Raw genomic sequence first — 8,318 nt, 5'->3', positions numbered from 1 at the left:
CCCCTAACTGCAATACTTTATGAGAATACTGTGAACACTCCCTCCCTATATAGTCTGTTGTACTGGTTTTGGCTGGGATAGAGTTAATTTTCTTCATAGTATCTAGTATGGGGCTGTGTTTTGGATTTGTGCTGAAAAGTGTTGATAACACAGGGGTGTTTTAGTTACTGCTGAGCAGTGCTTAAACAGAGTCGAGGCCTTTCCTGCCTCTCACCCCACCAGCGCGTAGGCTGGGGGTGCACAAGAAGCTGGGAGGGGACACGGCTGGGACAGCTGACCCCAGCTGACCAAAGGGATATCCCATACCCTAGGGTGCCATGCTCAGTATATAAAGCTGGGGGAATAAGAAGGAAGGGGGGGGATATTTGGGGTGATGGCGTTTGTCTTTCCAAGTGACCGTTATGTGTGATGGAGCCCTGCTTTCCTGAAGATGACTGAACACCTGCCTGCCCATGGGAAATAGAGAATGAATTCCTTGTTTTGCTTTGCTTGTGTGCATGGTTTTTGCTTTGCCTATTATACTGTCTTTATCTCAACCCATGAGTTTTCTCACTTTTACTCTTCTGATTCTCTCCCCCATCCCACTGCAGGGAGTGAGTAAGCGGCTGTGTAGTTGCTGACTGGGGTTAAACCACGACACAGTAGAGAGACAGACACAGCATTTCAGCGTTAGGCTAGCTGAGTGTTATTCTGACTGCCTACAGTGTCCAAAGTCAGGTGGGATAAAGGTAAGCTTGTTTGAGTAGCAAATTGTTATTTCTGCTTGTTTCATATCCTTGTCACAAGAGGGTTGTTCCTAAAGTTTTTCATTATTTTAGCATCACAGAAATATTATCTACCTTGACCCATTGTTTTCTTTCATTAAGTTTGTCCGCTGGAAGATGGTCATTCACAAAAGCTTTAATTTATGTTATTGATAATTTATTACTAAAGAGATGGTTACATGGTGAATGAAGATTGTTTTATATTGAAATGTCTTTCATTAGGTAATTTAATTGATAGGTTTGGTGCTACCACTAGGCAACTCCCAAGAAAAGGGAATATTTTAACTTACTATACTATGTATAAACACCTTCCAAGCCTGTATAATAATTGCTCATCATTATGTCTGAAGCAATGGTCTTTTGGCAGAAACTTAATTGCTGTTATTCCATTGGGCAAGCTAAGGCTCTGGTATTCACTTACTGAATTATTGTCTTAATTCTTTGTGTCTGGATGATCACAGAAAATGTTATTAATGAGAAATTGGAAATGAAGGATAAAAGGGTCTATTCATCAAAGACCTTATCCAAAGGACATACAAACTCTGGCTTGCTGGACTGATTGTTTAATGCAAGTGATAGTGTCATTTGTACAGCAGATGCCTAATAGCAGCCGCTGAAGGGTTACTGAACTGCATTGCTCTCAGAAATATGTGGGCATCTTGCCATCTTTGCAAACTGTAAAAATAAATTTGCAGAGTACAAATACATTTTCATAGATGAGACTGCTTTCAAGCAACTGAAGATATGATACGACTTAATTTCATTTCCTGACTATCTATTCCTTATTTGCTAAATGTAGATAAACTGGAATAGAGGAAAAGTTTGTAGCAGAAGGTAACATGAGAAGAAGGACTCTAAAAGGTCTTGGAAGTATTTGTATTATGAAGAGTTCTATCATGCATCTAGCTATTCCTAGGTTCCTAGATTTTTCTGAAGGGGAGAGATTTTTCATCATCTTTTGAAGGGCCTTAAAATAGCTGACCTTTTATATACCCACTATCTGCTTTTCTACAGTCTGCAATGGGAGAGGATTTTTCTGTTGTTCTGCAGAGAGCATAATTTTCTCCTAGGTACAGCTATTTATGACAAACTCACAGGAGTACATCTTAGTGGAGGAGGCATTTGGAGAAGGCATGGGAAGGTCAGAGAGCCGGCCCACTGCAACAGTACCCCATTTACAACATCTCTTTAAGTAGTCCTTTAAACCATTTCTCATCTTCCTGGAAACCCAGTGTATTACACTTCATGTTGTTGTGGGATGGGATACAGAAGGTGGCATGTGATGGAGAGCTCAGGGGTGTAAGCACATGACATGGGGCATGTGCTGGGTGTATTGGTCATTTTACAGAGGAAGAGGTGAGGTGCTGCATTTGCCAGTGCTTCTCAGGGTCTAATTTCAATGCAGGGACAAGGAAGATAAGAGCTAGAATGCAATGATGTTGCATCTTTTTCTTTCCAGGCCTCCAGGCCTGAAATACAGCTCATACAGAGATCACCAAGGAACTGCATTTACCTACATGAATGCAGAAGGTGAGAGAGGTTGTAGCACTGTACTGACAGTGAACTTCAGGCACTAAGGTAAGACCTACCAAATAAGCAAACCTCAGACTAATATTGAACAGTTCTGCCATTCAGTTTTAAAAGACTTTAGTTTTAAGGGCTCCTTGTGTTATTAGCTTGCACAGAGTGCATCATCCCCTGGGACTGAACTCAGTCTTGTGAAGCCAACAGCAAGAAGGGAAACAGTAAAGCATTATTTGCTAACAGCAGAGCAGAGCAGCGTGGTGGGACTCAGATCACCAGCAGTGTTGGATTTACAGCAGCTTGTGGCATGAGCAGCAGTTGACTTTGTATTTGGAGGTGGCCATGGAGAATTAGGATGTGAAGATGACAGTAAATACATTTTACTGCCATTCATGGTATTTGCAGTGGCTGAGGACACATGCATCCATTGAACCTGAAACTTCCATCAAATGTGAAATTTGTATTTGAATAATTTGTAGAAAAACAGGAATGCAATCATTTGATCAGCTGGATTGTGGATTCCATGGAAAAGCCATGCTTGCAATATAGATCAGCAGCTGTATTTGACTGGATATGATACGTAGATAAGATGATACAGATAAGAATCTGTACCTGAGTAGATGTTGTCCTTGCTCTACGAGGGCAGGTGGCTCCCTGGGGCTGGGGTGCTGGAGGCCCCATGGGAGTTGGGGGTGTGTCAGGGCAGGGCTTGGCAGCCCATGCCTGTCCCACCACCCCAGCCAGGAGCAGGGCAGCCAAGGGCAGCCCCAGCCTTGGGCACCGGGCACCTCTGTGGGGATGGGCCGAGGTGGTGCTGGGATGTCAGCTGTGCTGGTTTTGGCTGAGAAGGGGTTAATTCTCCTCACTGTGGGGGTCGGCTACCTTTCCAGCTTCCCACGCTCTGCCGCGTGGCGGGGGGGGGGGGCTGGGAGGGGCGGGGCCGTGGTGGGGGCGGCTGACCCCGACTGGCCAATGGCAGGTTCATTCCATACCATGTGACACCGTGACCAGTATATGGAGGGGTTGCACTTGCAGCTTGGGAGCGCGCGGCGCCGGGTTGGCGGGCAGCGAGCGGCTGCGGCGCGTGCGGTTTGTTTCGGCGGTTCGTTCCCCCTCCCCCGGGGCTTTGCACCTCTCGTTGTTCTCCTTTACATTGCATTTCTATTGTTGTTTCTTTTAATTTTAATTATTAAACTGTTCTTATCCCAACCCACGAGTGTTACCCTTCTGATTCTCTCCCCCATCTACCGGTGGGGGAGTGAGCGAGCGACTGTGTGGGGCAGAGCTGCCGGCTAAACCACGACATCAGCCAATGGATGTGGGTCAGGATCAGGCCTGGTGAGGAGCTCTGGGGCCAGACACGCCCTGGGATGGCTGGCTAGGGCCTCTCCCCATGGGCATCAGTGGGAAGGGGCTGCTCTGGCTTTATCTTGGCCCTGAGCCACACTGCCAGATCCCCAGATGGTGGTAGGATGCACTGAGGACCCTTAGAGATATGTGTGATAAAGGCAGTACAAAACAAGTGGGGAAACAAAGTGTCAGCAGGAAACACAGAGTTTATCACAGGATTTATAACAATTGACAGGTAGGAGCCATACCCTATGGCAGGGTCATGAAGGCTATATAAGAGCTGCAGAGCAAGTAAGGAGAGGTTGTCAGCTGGGTCCATCGCTTTAGCACAATGTAAAGATGCTTCCAGGTCATGAGCATCTCTGTAACTTGTCCTTCCCTCTGTGCAGCTAAGGACATCTGAAATGGAAGTTTTGCTATCCCTGTTTCAGCCACTGAAGGAGAAAACACCAAGACTGAAAAGAAGCAGCATCACTATATCTGCTGAAACTAGCACAGGGTGAGTCAATGGCTAGTCGTGGGCAAAAAGTTCAGAGAAACCAAGGATGTCAGGACAGGGGTCTAACATACACTGCTAGTTAAACTATCCAGCCACTCCCCTTGGGTGAATACTACCGGGTCTGAATGATTATGTGATTTTCTAATGTAGCTTCCTAGTCTTCAAGTGTAACTGATGACATTCTTTTTGTAGGAGAGAGAGAGACTAAGAAGGGAGTCATTTAAGAACATGAGAGTAAGCTTCAATTATTTCTAAGCAGCGCTATTGCAGAATCTTAACTTGAAACAGAGACTGAGGAGATCTGAAGCCCAAGTGTCAGAAGTCAAAGATGTGAATGAAATACACTCAACTTTTCATTAAATATGAATACCTCCACCAGGCAACAACAGGGGGTCTTTTGCCGACATGATTTCAGACCAAAAGAAAGGCTTACATTTTCTGAAAATGTCTCATTTTTTTCCAGCCATATGAATTGCAAAAATAAAAGATGTTATGTCTCATTACAACTGATGACACTTTGAGGCCTCATAAGAAAACTCTCCATGACTGAAATATTGGTTAAGTACATTTTGTGAAATTTATTCTGTTGCTAGCAATTGATTTTTAATTGTATTGCCACAGTACTTCTGAAGTGAAAACGTTAGGAAGATAGTTCTCTGCAAGTATGAATTTCAGCCCCCCAAATCTTCTGCATCATCTTCTTGACATACCTGGGAGAGGCTAAGCTGATTGTTAAAGAGAAGAAAGAGGTAATACCAGAGTATTAATAATAATCATTGACAAATGGCCTCTAGTCAGAGCTCCTGAGGGGTCATGGGGTCACAACAAAGCTGAAGTGTTAGTCCATGATACTGAAATAAATATCACAAGACTGAAGTGATCAGAAAAATAGTCTTGCTTGTTTCCTTAAGAACAATGAGCTCAGTGTCTCCTCAAGTGATTTTACTGATTTCTTGAGACAAAGCAGTTCTTGGTGCAGGACTCCACCTACTTCCAATGCGATAAATCTGCAGAAAAACATAGCAAAATATGTCAATCCTCAGAAAAACAGCTGCCTCATCCTGCCATGCACCCTTGTACATGTAGCCCTTAGGAGTCCCAAACATAATAATTAGATATGAATATCCCAAGTCTAAAATCTTCCCTCAGTCCCATGGCTTTTCTTCACACCCTTCCCAGCAGTATCTTTCTGCACTCTTTTCCAGCCATGTCCTCAGATTGCATTTCTAGAGTTTTAGAGGGGGTAGACTGCATCCTCATCAAGTTTGCAGATCACACCAGATCGAGGGGGCTGTTTGATACACTTGAGGGCTGGGCTGCTGTTCTGACAGGCTGGAGGGATGGACCAACAGGAACCTTATGAACCTCAACAAGGACAAGTGCAAAGTCCTACACCTGGGAAGGTCAAACCACTGGCAACAGCACAAGCTGGGGACTGACAGGCTGGGAGGAGCTCTGTGCAGAAGGACCTGAAGGTGCTGGCAGTCAGAAGGCTGAACATGAGCAGTGGTGTGCCCTAGCAGCAGAGAAAACATCCTGAGCTGTATTAACAGGAGCACAGCTTGTAAACTGAAGAAAGTGTTTATCTCCCTCTACCAGCATTTGTTAGATCACACCAAGATAGTACAAGTTTTGGCCTCCTCAAAACAAAATATATCAATAAACTTGAGCAAGTTCAGCAAAATGTCACCACAGCAGTCAGGCTGGAGGACCCGCTTTGTGAGTGGAAGCTGAAGGAATGGGGCTTGTTCAGCCTCCAGAAGAAATTGCTTGAGGGGACCTAAAAGCAGCCTTCCCATACATACAAGGAGGTGACTGAGGAGGTGGAGCCAGGATCTTTGTAGCAGTGGATGGTGAGAAGCCAGGAGACAAGGGACCTAAACTGAAGCAAGAGAAGTTCAGACTGGATGTAAGGAAAGCCATTTTCCCCATGAAGAAAGCCAAGAAGTGGGACAGGAACCCAGAGGGGCTGTGCAATCATGACCCTTGAAGGTTTTCAAGACCTGACTGAAAAAAGCCCTGAGCAACCTGGTCTGACCATTCTTTGGTCAGGCAGTTGGACTAGAGAGCTTCTGAAGGTCCCTTCCAACCTGCATTATCCTCTGATCCTATGAAATTATTTCTGAAAACTTTCCTCTCCCCTCCTTGGGTGACTTGAAGAAGTCTTAAGGGGAAACGAGACAACAGGTATGGCATAGTAAGAAACTAATGTTCTATTTCAGCAAATTACATTAAAATCTTATGATTAGGAAAATGGAGGTGGAAGTAGCAGAAACCACAGGATGAGAAAGCATGGGGCGAAGTATTTTGGAACACAGTCTGTAAACAGTTATTCATGTGAGCAAGGACGGATAGACCGGCCTGATTAGTGTACAGTTGTGATAGGACTTCATGCTCTACTGGATCAAAATAGTAAAGTACTCCATTATGGCAATTATCTATCAAAGGATGAAAGCACAATAGATGAAGTTGCTAAAATATTTCTGTGTTCGTTAGCCTCATTATGTTGCAAATGTGTTACAGGGCCCTATATGCTAATGCTGTACCTGACAAACAGAAAATGTTAATGGCAATGATAGAAAGACAAATTATAAGGAAGCTAATCCATGTTCGGCCATTACAAATCCAACTACACCTTCAGCCTGCAAATACTTACAGGTCGGTTTGTGGTCAACTTCCAAAGCCCTTTCATCTATTCCAAGCTATGAGGGGATTGAGGTCATGCAGCATCTTTCTTGTGACATGATAGATCAATAATATTCTACTCCGAGCCAAGGCTGAACAATTTTGATTTTTAACTTAGGGAAACAGATAGCTCTTTATTTGACCTTGAAGATTATTGGAAGGCAAATAAGCGATCAAGCATTGTCAAGCATTCTTTGGTGAAAAGCTCTTTGTAATCAGGATTTGTAAACTGAAAGACCCACGTAACTCGGGTAGAACTAAACTGCAGCTTTTTAACAAGGAAACGTGATGGTGTTACCTGTGTACAGCGATGTGGGTCTCTGCTTTCTATCATAAATATGTCTTAAGGTTTTGCATTTAATTATTTTTCATATATTTTTCATATAACATTTTATTAAAGTAATTACTTGTGGTTCTGCACAAGAAAAAGCATTTAATTCATCAGGTACCAGTGGTTTCAGACATATTTTAAGAATTTCACCATTCCCCTCTGTGGCTGAGCCACAATTTCAATATTCACCCATGTGTCTGGGGAGAACAGAAGGTATATATACATCTTTACCAGCGTGGAATTCTGTGATTCTGTGAATATATTCCCTCCATAGTGGTACTAGTTAGCAAGCTATAGGGAGAAAGGACTATTCCCCAGCTCTTCCTCAACTCCTTCCAGGCAACTGCTTCCAAAGCTCTAAAGAGTCCTTCACCACTTACATTCAGAAGATCTAAGGGTTCTAATTATAACCATTTCTTCACCACTGACATGGAAGATGAGGAGAAGAAAATGAGATCTCAGTGTGTTCCTTCTGTTTTTTATTCACCTGCAGCGAGTGTCAGAGAGATAACTGGCTTCTATTGATTGCATATGGCACTGCTGTCTCAGGATACTAGGAAGAAGTTATATGAACAGCTGATTTGTGTAGCCGATTTGTTCTAAATTTGGTGCTCATTTCTAGATTAAAGCCTCAGAACACAGATCTGCATGTACAAACTCTCTGGGGCTATTAGATTTATGTCAAGAATCTAGCCCGTGTAATGCTGATGCTCAGGAAAAATTACACAGTAGCGGGAGAGGAATAAAAACACAACAGGATAAAAGTGCATAATAACAGGAAAAAAAATGAAGATGTAAAAAGGAATTGGTTGTTTTTGAGGTCAAGGGAATAAGGTTCTGTGGCTAAACCGAGCTGGCCTGGAGGAAGAGAAAAATGGGTAAATAAAAATATGTAGGAAAGAAGCATTGCCAATTAAGTTTTAATACAATTTGGGCAAGAAAGTAGCAGTGTTTAATAAGACTCTATTTAAACTTGAGTGTATTAACTGGCAGGGCAAAGATATGGGGGGGCCCAGTTCTTAAATAATGGGTGCATATATTTGCTGTTCTCAAGAATGTATTTTCTCCAAGGAGAATTTCAAAATATGACACTGTAATTCAAACAGTCCTCCCATTTCCTGGACCAGATTTTCTTCCCTTTTTTGCATCTCTGCATGCTTTAATA

The 8,318-nt window shown here is 43.3% G+C and overlaps 1 long non-coding RNA gene across 1 annotated transcript; it reads left to right on the top strand.

Moving 5' to 3' along the window:
• The first annotated feature begins 595 nt into the window (after nucleotides 1–595).
• On the top strand, nucleotides 596–4,974 carry LOC135314728 (uncharacterized). The gene is made up of 5 exons (XR_010374195.1): nucleotides 596–728; nucleotides 1,564–1,625; nucleotides 2,224–2,342; nucleotides 4,028–4,137; nucleotides 4,330–4,974. It is a non-coding gene; the product is annotated as an uncharacterized LOC135314728 (long non-coding RNA).
• Nucleotides 4,975–8,318: the final 3,344 nt, after the last annotated feature.

Source organism: Phalacrocorax carbo, chromosome 1, assembly GCF_963921805.1.
Source record: "Phalacrocorax carbo chromosome 1, bPhaCar2.1, whole genome shotgun sequence".
Classification (NCBI taxonomy): Eukaryota; Metazoa; Chordata; class Aves; order Suliformes; family Phalacrocoracidae; genus Phalacrocorax; species Phalacrocorax carbo.
The sequence above is the reverse complement of the archived record's forward strand: the minus strand, read 5'-3'. Positions and strand labels throughout refer to the sequence as shown.